This window comes from Poromitra crassiceps, assembly GCF_964638095.1.
Source record: "Poromitra crassiceps genome assembly, contig: HAP1_SCAFFOLD_355, whole genome shotgun sequence".
Classification (NCBI taxonomy): Eukaryota; Metazoa; Chordata; class Actinopteri; order Beryciformes; family Melamphaidae; genus Poromitra; species Poromitra crassiceps.
Window position 1 is genome coordinate 76,460 of NW_028152049.1, and position 13,781 is coordinate 90,240.

Consider the following 13,781-nt stretch of genomic DNA (forward strand, 5'->3'; position numbering starts at 1 on the left):
GGCTTTCTCTTCCAAACTGGGAGCTAGCCCACTGCTCTCACTCTCACGAGCCTATAGACACAATAAATAGCTACACCGACACACACAGTCATAAACACACTCATATAGGTTATGGGCTCTGTGGTCCATGACCGGATGCCACGGCAACAGAACAGAATGGTCTAAAATAAACACACAAGGAAAAGTTGAAGCAACATACAGGCGCTTGTGTTTAAATGGACATTCCCATACTTCCACTCCCTCTACAGATTAAAATAAGTAGGTACCGTATTTCTCCCTTGCTCCTCATGGATAACTGCTCTTATTGGATTGAAACATCAAAAAGAAAAAGATATCTAGAACAGAAACATTGCTTGAAACCAGTCTCACTTGCACACAAACGTACACACACGCACAGCCACCCTCACACAATTGAGTTCAGCCTCACGTTAGCTCTTTTTCCTCACCTTGAAAATAAGATTAAAATGTTATCAGTCGTACCACCTGCACAGTTCTGTAAGTAGAGATACAAACACTCTGAGCTTAATCCTGAACATGAGGGGCCCTATCGTTGCAATCGGCGTAGAGACTGCGTTTAAGGCCTAGCGCAGTAAGTGGGTGTGGACCAGCGCACTCGCTATCTTGGTATCGGCGCTACACTCAGCCTCAACCATTATAACCACGCCTTTTAAGCGTAAAATTATGCATAGTCTGCTTATTGGAGAATTGCAGTAAAGAGTCACATGCTTGCCTTTTAAGCTCCAATTCCTGGACAAATCCGGTAAAACCAGACAAAGCCAAGCGCTCTGCCCCCCCCCCCCCCCCCTTCATCCAGTCTGTCTGTCTCCATATATAGGCTATTATTCCATATTATTATGCTTCTCAAACCAATCTAACTGCAGTTTAAATACTGCAAGCATGTAAATACCCTACACTATAGCAAGATCAAAGTGAAAAGAATGTTCTAAATGCATCAGCTAGAAAAATATAGCCTATTAGATTGGTGAAAGTTTGTCCAGAAAGATATCATTTTCTCTCGCCTGCTGCAGGAAGGATGATGCACATAAATATACCCTACATTATTGTTGGATATTAAAAGAAGTATTTTCAATTTGCTTAAACATGTAAACCTCTGCCACTCCATGCTGTACTGCACTGTGACCTATGTCCTATATATGTATTGTACACCCTGTGCCTGAATGGGAACATTCATGTGTGTCTCTGCTACTATGCAAACGGATGTTGGCTTTGCAGTTTTAGAATGACAGTTTGACAGCTCTAACAGCCACAGGGTAAATACGTTCAACTGTCTTTAAGGGTGTGATGAGAACATGCGTACGTGCAGTTTCCCATAGCATGAACTGGGAGGACCAGTTCTTCATGTGTGCTTCTTATGTAAACCACTAGTCTGTAAGTGAAATAAAAGGCTGGGCACGGAGAGTGGAAAGCAGAAGTGTCTTGAAGTCGTACAGAGGTGTAGCTCAGACACTGTCTCCTTGCTAGCAAGTAAAAAGCTGAAACTCGAGTCTGTCATCTTTGATTACTGAGTTGATTGGTCTGTGTAAAAGAACAGCGTGGGGTTTCCTTCTGAAATACCCCACAATTATGTAAAGTCATTGCATAAATGTGTTTTTATTGTAAAACTAAATGTGAAGTAGGGCAAAGTTATTGGAGCGGACATCACAGTATAGCAGATGACAGTAGAAGCGTGTTCCGCTGTCACTTATCTAAATCGCGTTAAATCGACAAGGGGTATATATAGGCCCAGGAGGACATATATGTTTCACATAGGGTGGTGTTTTCATTGCGATGTTTTATTTGGGCCAATATTGAAATGTTCTACAATTGCAGGTTGTGTTACCATTACACATTATTTTGGGAGCATGTAACCATATATTTCGGCTCATTTGGTTGCTATTTAGTAGCGAAATGGAGTACCACAATGCATGCTGGGACGCCAGGCAGTGAACTTACAACTTATTTTTCCTATGGGAAGTGTGTTGTGTCTGTCTGAGCGAGGGAGTCAGAGAGAGAGAGTCGTATTGTGCCTGTCAGACTGAGGAGAGAGGGAGAGAGTGACACAGAGAAGGGTGACAGAGGGGAGCCAGAGGGGAGCGCTCCTCGCAACCAGCGCACTGAATAGGCCTGGTTTTCAAAAGCGCAAAGCGCTAAATTTACGCCAGGTGGGAAGATATCATTACGCCGATATTTAACGCCGAAACGCCCATTCTCGCCCATTCAGGGAGTGCCCCACGCCCATTCGGCCTAAAGCGCATTTGGCAGCGTAAAGCCATGTTGATATCTTCCCGAGGCAGGCGCAAGGCACGTTTTTTAGCGCCGAAGGCCCCGTTTTAGCGCCGAAGGCCTGTGGGAGAATAGGGGCCGAGATGTGTAGGCTACATACAGGCACGCGCAGACACACACACACAATGTGCAGAGGCAGTTAAATGTCTACACACACTTGTAAGCATGAACTGCAACACTAAAGCTTCTGGCATACTCTTCGCGCCCAGCCAAGCGCATAGGGCGCACGGCGATTATGACGACATCGCACGGGGCGTGTCGGGGGGCGAGGCCTGAGCGCAGCGCGGCGCGTCCATGGAGATTTTTCTATCAGCGCGTCGGTTTTGCTGCCTGTGCCTGTGAGATCTCCGTGGTAGGCTATCAGCGGATATCTGCTGTGATTGAGTCCTCACCGTCGTAAAGTCGCCTTCAAAGCATGCTGTTCGATTATAACGAACTAGTTGTGTGGCTTAGCCTTCCCAAATGTGGAGGGGTCGTTTTTTATAATTTAATACATAGAATTGGGAACGTTACATTCAATTTCATTCAGACTGCCTGGAGCCTGGAGCTGCGCACTGAGTATGTTCTGTTTTGGCCCGCGCAGAGTGCGCGCGCCCTCCTCTGAGCCCCGCCTCCAGCGCGTGCGCGAAGAGTATGCCAGAAGCTTAATGGACTTATTTTCTTTGATAGTATTCCTCCTTTCCATTCATGTTAGCAGTAAGCCTAGTTGACTTGTCATCGGCATCTCTGCTAGGAACCTGACAAAAGCAAATAGGTGAAAGGCTGGCACCAAGCGGCCAATTTAAAAAACTACATTGTTATTCAAACCTGTGTTATAACCAGTGTTATTTGTACAGCCTTCAGCCTTCTTCCAGTAGTGGAATGATATTGCTCATTTCATCAGCTGACCCCAAGACATTGTTATTGGGGAAAAAAGGGCAATGCTTCTGGTAAGATTCTTTTTTCTTTTTTTTTACTGAACCAATATATATACACACAGTACTGTATAATGATCAGTTTATAATTTTCATCAGTAAAGATTCATTCATCACTCATGAGACATATACATTATAACATGATGGAAAAGCTGTGATTATTCAACTCTGCACTGCACAACTTAAGGTTATACCTTATACAGCTTTACATCATAACAAATAATTCATGTAATAGTAATAGTGTAACATTTGCTAATTTCACAATGGATGCATCAAAGAGCTGCATTTGTGTCTAATGGCTAAAATACCAGGGGCCATATATCAAAGCGTATATGCCAAAGGACACTTTCATTTTGCTTGTAGTTGAGCTACTGCAGTGCAGTGAGAAACAGTCAGCAGAGCAGTACACTTTTTCATCTCAAGTTCAAGTTATAACTAATGCAGATTTATACAAAATTATAATTTGGCCATAAAGCCTTCCAATCAGGGGCGGTTTTAGCATCAGAGCTTTGGGTGGGCTTGTACAGTTTCAAGTAAAATTGGATCAAACTGGCGCACTTTGAGATCAAAATGAAGAGACTAGATCTATGAAGAACTACACACATCAATATCTTCTTTACCATTCTGTGGTTTTACAGCAATGAAAAAATAATTGTTTCCCTATATATACTATATATATTCTGCATACAGGTTACTATATGGTAGAATTATGCTTGCATAAATAATACCAAAATCACTTCAGGGGAGTTTCAAGTAAAGTAACATTTTGCTTTGTAGGCAAAACAAAAGTAAAATTAAATCAAAAGGGAACTTCCTAACTTATTGGCTGGAATAATATTCCGACAAGATAATAATATACTGTAAGCACTAAAGAAGGAGTTTGCAGTCAACTAGTTGAAATTAATATGTGGCAGTATTTGTGGGGGTCAAAATCTATGTAGGGTGTACCACCACAAATAGATCAGTGTATGGGAAACACTGACTATTAAATTGTGTGACTAGAAAGACACCAATAAATCTGAGAAAATGTACTTTAATTTTGAACAACAGCACTACAACGGTGGCATTACAAATGGTATTATGAAATTATTGTGTGAAAAAACAAGAATGCCACTTTTTTCATGAACTTTAAGCAGAAAATTAAAAAATAGTTTTAAAGCAAAAATAAATAATAAATAAAGATAATTTTAACATTGGCTCAACCAGCCCATCTTACTGACCACCAGGGGTCCTGGTCCTTAATCCCTTTTTATTACTCCCATGCCACTGGTACTGTACACAAACAAGGCTGTTTAAATATCTGCCTTGCACTCCCTTAGAGCAGGGGTGTCAGACTCATATTAGGTAGAGGGCCGGATTTGTTCAACTGAGACCTCATGGGGGCCGGATTTTTTTTTTACTAAAATCAATTCGACTCATTTACCCATTTACTTCACAAAAGAAATACTGCTCTTTCCATTTCTCTTGAAACTGCCTGCATTCCGTGTCAACCCTTTCTCTTTTTCGACAGCATCTTGTTCAGGGGCGGACTGGGATCATAATTCAGGCCGGGCATTAGATACCAAGCAGGCCAGGCCGATACGGGCCGACGCGCGTGCCGGCGTCAGAAAAATTTGGGACGTTTAAAGCTCAATTTGGGCCGTTTGAAGCCAGATGTGGGCCGTTTGAAGCCCAATTTGGGTCGTTTAAAGCCAGATTTGGGCCCGTTTGAAGCCCAATTCGGGCCAAGTCCAATTTTACAATGAGATGCACCCACTTTAATCCTGAATAAAGTAATAAAACCACTAGTAAACCAGTAGGCGGCACCTGGCCTGCTGACTGCGGGCACATTTTTTTTTTTTTTTTTTTTTTGCAGGCCAGGCCAGGCCAGGCCACCGGGCATTTTCCCGACGTGCCCGATTATGCAGTCCGCGCCTGATCTTGTTGATTCTTTTGTTTTTTGGTAGGTAGCTGAATGCGCGATTCAATTCCAGCGTGGCATCATGGCGGCTTTGTTTACACCTGATGACCTACTGACATACTTCCTTGTAGTGCAGGTTAATTAACTTATGAATGAACTCTTAGCTTGCTTATTAGCCACATGTAGTTCATGATAATGAGGTGCAAATTTAATAATAATAATAATATATATATATATATATATTTTTTAATATTCCAAAACATCTCGCGGGCCGGATGAAACCTGCCCGTGGGCCGGATCCGGCCCGCGGGCCGTATCTCTGACATCCCTGCCTTAGAGGGAAATAACAAGCCTGTAAGAACTTTTATTGAGATACTGAACTAACATCACAGCAAGACATAAGTGATGCCATGCACGCATGCTAAGCTATCATCATCATCACATCAGACAGGCTGTGTAAAGCAGCCACTTGCGATTCTGAAGGGCTTAATTTCATTCAGATAACAAGGGACCCTTTTGAAAATGTTTGTCACTTATGCCCATATGTTTCTCAAAAAACATCACATCCATTTACACCCGCTTACTGCGAGCTAGCATGACATGGCTGGCTGGTGCCATGGTAGCCTACCTACCTTCCTCCAGTCCACCTGTTTGTCTGGCAGGCACAGCGACAAGTTATTTTGTTTAGCCTACGACAACGTTACGTGCTAATTTGCATATCAATATGCGCTAATTAAGTAACTACTAACGACTCTGACTGCTCAATGCTCACCTCAGTTTCATTGATCATGAGTGGGGAGAACGATTGTGTGGACTGTGGAGGACCACTTCGCTGCTGTACTGTGTGTGTGACCTGTGTGAAGTGATGTGGGATTAGGCAGATAGATGGAGGAGGCAGCGCCTGCGCAGCCGCGGTTCTAGAAACTTTTCGGGTGGGCTGAACCCCCCTAAATTTTTGTCTCAGCCCACCCTAAGAACATAGAGGGGGGGGGGGGGGGGGGGGTTTTGCCTCTATTTTTTTGGGTGGGCTGAGACTAGAGACTAGAACCGCCCCTGCTTCCAATCAATGCAAAACATGTGCTAATCAGAAACTGTGTTTGTGTGAAATTTGTCTCAGTGCCGTCAGATCAAAACCCTGTTTAGGTATTTTATTATTATTATTATTTAAAAAATATGTGAATGGGTTCCACAGACCCATGGGTAATAAATATTGCTCAAACTATAACAAATGCCCAAAAACCTTCAAGTAAAAACATAAAAATCTTTGTGACTGAAAGCACCGGTTTTTGTGACCTTCGGTGAGTGATATGGTCATGTGACCTGGTCCGTGATCCAAGATAAGTGTTACTGTCCACAGATCAGTCCGGACTGGAGCCTGTTGAGCACTGGCTGCATACTGTAGCCTAATAATGGAAGAATTGGACATAAGAAAGACCCATCCACACCCCCCACATCCCCCACCCACCCCCGCAAGTACGGACAGGCATACTATTGATTGTTCTGTAAATGTGGAAACTTGAAGTAGAGGTATAGAGGTTGATAATGCTGTGATACTTGTGAATTTGGGATACAAATCTTGAAGACACTTTTTGATCCTCTGAGGTGTTTGTCATCTCCCACAAAGCAGCCTTATCCTTTGAGTCTTCTTTCTTTCTTTGTTTTCTCATTTTCCCTTTTGCTCTCCCAGCCTGCTGGGGAGACGTTAACAATCTCTGTAATGAGAGGCGGTGAAAGAAGAAGAAGAAGAAGAAAGACAGTAAGCTGCTCAGGTAAACCATTCCAAACGTACTAAAAACAGTGGGCGCTCTGAACGATGCCAAGGCAACTCTTAAAAGTGGAGGACTCTACTGGAGGTTTTTGTGTGTGGGAGACTCAACAAACATTACATTTGAGGCATTAAGCTTATCCAGAGACACTTACAATTAGGGAGCAGGCCGGGGGGGTTCTGTGTTTCTCTCCAGGACACTGACAGGACACATGTCATGGTGGCTGTTGATGGACACATTGGCAGTGGCAGGAAGTAAACATGGACTCGAACCCCTACGCCACGCCACCACATCGTGTAGCCAATTAGTTCAAGCTTGTAACAACATCCCCAAGTGCTATGACTGTCCAAACCCATTATCTCTCTCTCTCTTTGTGCAACATTTTCCAAGATCTCTGCCTTTCTTTCTTTTTTAACTCAATCCAACTCAAGAGGAACTCAGGTGCAAGTAGCCTTTAGATATGACTAATGGATGAAACAAACATACCCACCCTTCACACATATGCACGCAGTCACCCACTCACACACACGCACACGCGCGTGTGCGCGCGCGCACACACACACACACACACACACACACACACACACAGGTTCTTATTCCTCGCATGAGCTTCTGAATGGGTGAAGAATGCACAGAGAACAAGAAGAGTGAGCAAAAGCGTTGCTACATTATATATATTTAATCAATACATTCTTCTCCCGCATCTCTACTAAGCCAAAATAATGTGACGTGGACAACTTGAGAGAATTTGAGATCAAAATAATAACTGGAGCCAGGAGTCAAGAGAAGTTGTCTTACAAAAATGTATTTAGCCATCCACATATCTTTGCAAAAAAGATTGCAAAGAGACTGCATTCCATCTTGAAAAGCTTGATTAGTAAACAAGCTTTTTCCTGTAATCAATGATTACAGAAAGATCAGGTGTACAGGAGTGCAGTGCCGGAACACAGACAGTCACAGATGTTAGTCAGAAAGCACACAGCATGTTATGACCATCACGGAGAGCTGGAGCCCAGGCCACAGCTGTGTGACCGGACCCTGTAGAGCAGAGTGGGGGGCAGGATATCTGAATGGTGTAGCTATCTGTACATAGCTCAGGATTCATCTATGTGTATGCAATTATAACGAACTAGTGCAGTGCCCGTTACCCCCATTCACCATCCCGTGGGCGCTCCCCCCCCATAGAGATACTGCAAAACGCGTCATCATTCAGACGCCACGCCCAAGACGGGGGAAAACACAAGGAATCACTGCCTGAGGACAGCAGCTAGCAAAACAAACCGCGGCTAACCGGGGCGAACTGAGGAACTCTCGTCAGATAGAAATAGTTTTGCGGGGTTTTACAGGGATTTGGACAGTTTTCTTTTTAGATAATGTCAAAAGATTATTTCAGTACACTTCCTCCAACGGAGAGGGAAAGGTACATCGAGAAAATGAACTCAGTTGGCCTGGAGCAGTGTCCCTTTTCATTGCCCAAACAACGCTGGATAAACGATCCCACACAGTGGCCTGAAGGGAAATACTATGACTATGACTGTGCAGCCCACCACACAACAGCTTTTAGGCATGTCTAAATTAATGAAAATAACGCTGGTGTAACGTCAGACAGATGGCATCAGACGCGCTGGCGTTCTCCTATGTCACGTAGTTGCACACAAAGATCGTATATACGGAAGATGAACACTCCAACTTACTTCCTTGACAGCTAAATCCACATTTTCTTCTCGCCAATACTCAATGGCTTCCTTGTTTTGCTCGGGAGTACAAAAAAACTTTAATTGGCGATTTTTTACATTTGTTGTGTGCGCAGCCCACCACACAACAGCTTTTAGCTATGTTTAATTCAAGGAAAATGACGCTGGTGAATGGGAGTGAACGGACCGATTTCCCCTGTGATGGGCGTGGCCTATTTCTTGCAGTGTCTATGCACACACACACACACACTGCACTGCGTGAGGTCCCCCTAAGCGCACTCCCCAAGTTTGAAGTCAATCCAGCAAATGGTTCTCGAGATACACAAAGGAGGGCGGGGTCTTTCAACACTTTCCCCTCCAACCATCCCAAGATGTTACACCACTCTATTTCTTATTTTCTAATGTTATATTCTAAAAGGTGGGTTATCACTCATTCATTGCATCATTATGTTAGTTTTCTCTTGCAATTTTCTAAGCAAAATATTGTAGTCGGGTAAAGGGGGTACTTGGATTCAGAAATCAGGCAAAGGGGGTATATATTATTTAAAAAGAAGAAAATAAAATGTAAAGCAATCAACAATCCCAATCCCTCAATTTTGGGGAATATATATATATATATTATGAATCATTTAGTTTATTATTTACATGATGTAAATGATCATCCTGTCATCAGCCCATATCTCTAAAATATAGTGGGTCCAGTAAAAGCGTCATCATTTTGTCCACCTGTTACTTAAGTTACCATCTATAGGCTATCATTCCTATCATAATTGTCATTCCTATCGACTAATGTGGCTGCTGACATAAAGTCAATATCATGGCACACACCTCAAAGTCTGCATCACGTTGTTTACTCATTGCCCTCAAGTCCTCCACCTCTACTGAGGCGTAGGAAAAATGTGTCAAGTCATATTTTAACTTGCCACTCCTTTGTTTGAATCTTACTGAGCATTATAAACTTTAATTATGTGATTAGGTTAAAAGTATTATATATTACACACCTACAAGCATGGGTGCACAATACCAGCTGTGATTCATTGACATATACATGACTGACTGTACCACTGACAGGGATGCTGATTGCTGACATTACTTTGGAAGTGAATATGGACATTGAGCACACACATGTACGTACACACACACACACACACACACACACACACACACACACACACACACACACACACACACACACACACACACACACACACAGAAACGACATCCTCCTGTCTCCACCTGGTATATGGCCCCTCTCGTGTGCTGTATATATTCAAGTGTAGATTTCAGAATGGTCCTGCTAGACTTCTTAGACTTCTCACGTCATTGGGAGAGGATATCCTAACAGTTGAGTAGCATCAAGGTATGATGGTATTTCATATAGTCATAATTTAGTTAATTTAAGAAACCAACATTTTTTTATTATATAAACGCCAAATGTAACTAAGTAGGCTATCTAATCTAACTTTGAAATTTGGTTAGAACATGTTAGAACAGGAAGTGATGTTGTTGATGCTGGGGGCTTCATACCAAAAAACACGAGAGGTGTGTCATAGAGACAGAGAAACGTGTATTAGAGAAATTCAAACTGTTTGGAGTTACAGTAATGAAACAACACTCAGTTACCAAGGTGATGTTTCTGTTTCAAGCTTGGTGACTGTAAGAAGAAAACTGGATATTTTAGTCTAGATAGTCTAATATTCCGTGGGTAATCTGGACTATATGGCCAGAAGGCTTTGTGAAAAGTAACATAATATTACCAGCATTACTGAGGACACGCCAGGCGCATGAAAACAACTTCACTCAACGGTAACCCTTTATTTTACAGGTACCCTAGTTACATATGAACTATTTGTAATTACACATGAACACCAAATGTAATTACACATGAACACCAAATGTAATTACATAGTAATTACCAATAGTTATAAATTATGTTCATATGCAGTTACAAAATGTAATTACACATGAACACCAAATGTAATTACATAGTAATTACCAATAGTTATAAATTATGTTCATATGTAGTTACATTGTAACGGACCTGTAAAATGGAGTGAGCCTGTTCCATTGTATTTAATATGTAGTTATATTGTAACGGACCTGTAAAATGGAGTGAGTCTGTTCAACTGTAGTTCATATGTAGTTACATTGTAACTGACCTGTAAAATGGAGTGAGCCTGTTCCATTGTAGTTAATATGTAGTTATATTGTAACAGACCTGTAAAATGGAGTGAGTCTGTTCAACTGTAGTTCATATGTAGTTACATTGTAACAGACCTGTAAAATGGAGTGAGCCTGTTCCATTGTAGTTAATATGTAGTTATATTGTAACGGACCTGTAAAATGGAGTGACTCTGTTCAACTGTAGTTCATATGTAGTTACATTGTAACGGACCTGTAAAATGGAGTGAGTCTGTTCCATTGTAGTTAATATGTAGTTATTGTAACAGACCTGTAAAATGGAGTGAGTCTGTTCAACAGTAGTTCATATGTAGTTACATGCTACCAGACCTGTAAAATGGAGTGAGTCGATTTAATACTGTACTTCATGTGTATTTACTTGGTACCAGACAAGTTCAACAGTAGTTCATGTGTAATTACATAGTAACAGACCTGTAACATGAAGCGAGTCTATTATACTTCATGTATTTACATAGTACCAGACAAGTTCAATAGTAGTTCATATGTAATTACATAGTAACAGACCTGTAACATGAAGTGAGTCTATTATCTACTTCATATGTATTTACATACTACCAGACAAGTTCAACAGTAGTTCATGTGTAATTACATAGTAACAGACCTGTAACATGAAGCGAGTCTATTATACTCCATATGTATTTACATAGTAGAAGACAAGTTCAATAGTAGTTCATATGTAATTACATAGTAACAGACCTGTAACATGAAGTGAGTCCATTATATCCTTCATATGTATTTACATAGTACCAGACAAGTTCAATAGTAGTTCATATGTAATTACATAGTAACAGACCTGTAACATGAAGCGAGTCTATTATATAGTTCATATGTATTTACATAGTACAAGACAAGTTCAATAGTAGTTCATATGTAATTACATAGTAACAGACCTGTAACATGAAGTGAGTCTATTATATCCTTCATATGTATTTACATAGTACCAGACAAGTTCAATAGTAGTTCATATGTAATTACATAGTAATAGACCTGTAACATGAAGCAAGCCTATTATATAGTTCATATGTATTTACATTGTACCAGACAAGTTCAATAGTAGTTCATATGTAATTACATAGTAACAGACCTCTAACATGAAGCGAGTCTATCATATACTTCATATGTATTTACATAGTACCAGACAAGTTCAATAGTAGTTCATATGTAATTACATAGTAACAGACCTGTAACATGAAGCGAGTCTATTATATACTTCATATGTATTTACATTGTACCAGACAAGTTCAATAGTAGTTCATATGTAATTACATAGTAACATGAAGTGAGTCTAGTAAGTTCAACAGTAGGCTAGTTCATATGTAATTACATAGTATCATACCTAACCTGTGACATAAAATCATACAATGTGACGGTTAATTTTCTCCATTGGCATTCAAATCATACATTTACACTGGAAAGCAGCTTACATTTCATTCATACCCAACCGTGAAGTAGCCTATCTTACAGATGGTAAGCCATTTTATAGCTTTAACATTAGCCGCTTTTGTAGCATTCTGGCTGGCTGAAGATGAAACCAGAACACTGCCAGTCAGCTAACATAGCATGCCCCATTGTTAGCTTTCTGATGCCTGAGGTATTAGTTACCTCTGCATGCACGTATCGCTGTAGAGTTAAAACAGAAACAATATTATGTCCGTGCCAAAAACACCTTTTCACTGTGCGCTCATCATAATCAACCCCCTTGCCATACAGAGAAATTCCAAGTCCGTCTCCCTGACCTCTGCAGGCAAACTGTCCCAAAGATAAAGCTGCACCGTCAAGTCTGGTATGGAGGCGTAGCCTGCGCCTCTCCCCTCGTCTGAGCGCCAACCGCGGGCTCAAACTGCTTGATTCACGGCCCGGAGCAAATGGGTTCTGGCTGTCTCTATTCATCCTAACAATCCTTCCTCGTCCATTTCTCCACCAGCTTTCTCTTTCTTCTGAGCACCAAACATGCTCCGTCCAAAGCAAACACACGAGCACGGCTAGCCAGCAGAGCCTACTAGAAGTTTAGTAAACTAATTGTCCAAAGATAAAAACGATGAAATAAAGAAATAGTACTCTTCCTTGTCCTCCGTTCAACAACAGCCTCGATGCTCTGGCTGCCTGCATGACGCTAGCTCGCTTCGCGGGCAAAGTTCTTCTACCGGCGCCCAGCGGTGACGTCAATACCCAGAGTGCTTTGCGTCCCGAAGAAAGACGCGGAACAGAGAAATCGCCATGACAACTACCCAAACATGTTTGACTGCCACACGCGCGCGCACACACACACACACGTGTGTCACACACACACACACACACAAACACACACACACACGAGTTTATTTGCTGAATGAATAAACCTGCTTGATACTCCCTGGAGTGGACATAAAAAAACGTGATTTTGGTGAAAATGATCAGATGAATGTTCTAGTTATGATCAATCAAAATTTACTATAAATACATTTGAATATGAATACATCTATAATATTAAACGATAAAAAATACAGAGATACCATACCTGTTTTTGCAAATGAACTCTGCAAATGTGTAGCCTATATTATGTGTGTATATATATACCTGGAGCCAGACTTTTTAATTGGGCTAATGATGTGATGTCATCAGTGATGTCAAAAATGATATATATACGCATATACCTGTATATAGGCATCGGGCACACGAGATGCATAGTATATATACATGTAGGCCTACATACGTGTGTGTGTGTGTGTACACACAATTTTATCATGGAGGTTTAGGAATCTGTTGATGGTAACCTTGTTTTGGAAATGAATCTGGAAACTTACATTACACTTTGTTGACATAAGTGTGTCTTATCCTTACCTCTGCTATGCAATGGCTCAGATGAGGAGATGAACCAGATTGCAATGTGCACAATCAATAACATCCATCTACAACAGTGGTTCTCAAGGTGTGGTCCAGGGACCACCAGGGGTCCTTGAGGGAGTTTCGGGGTTCCCCAGCAAATTGATCGATTGTTCAACTTCAACATTATTTCATTTACAACAAGTTAACACAATTGGAG